At 62.7% G+C, this 201-nt stretch overlaps 1 protein-coding gene across 1 annotated transcript in view; it reads right to left on the reverse strand.

Moving 5' to 3' along the window:
• The window catches only part of GRID2IP (glutamate receptor, ionotropic, delta 2 (Grid2) interacting protein), a 28,688-nt gene that overhangs the window by 19,886 nt on the left and 8,601 nt on the right, over positions 1–201 (reverse strand). The window lies entirely within an intron of this gene.

Consider the following 201-nt stretch of genomic DNA (forward strand, 5'->3'; position numbering starts at 1 on the left):
CGTTATTACTCTGGCCTCTGAGGACCTCAGCTCCCCAAAGCCTGGTCCCCTCCTCTTCCTGCCTCTACTTTCTCCGCTCCGGCCTCTCCCTACTCCCTCAATCGTGCCCTTGCACCTGCCGGGCCCGGCCCAGCCAGGGATCCCCAAACCCTTCTCCCAGCCTGACTCCAGGCACCTCCGCTGGAGAAAACGGAAGATGCA

Source organism: Myotis brandtii, unplaced genomic scaffold (assembly GCF_000412655.1).
Source record: "Myotis brandtii unplaced genomic scaffold, ASM41265v1 scaffold6, whole genome shotgun sequence".
NCBI classification, from domain to species: Eukaryota; Metazoa; Chordata; class Mammalia; order Chiroptera; family Vespertilionidae; genus Myotis; species Myotis brandtii.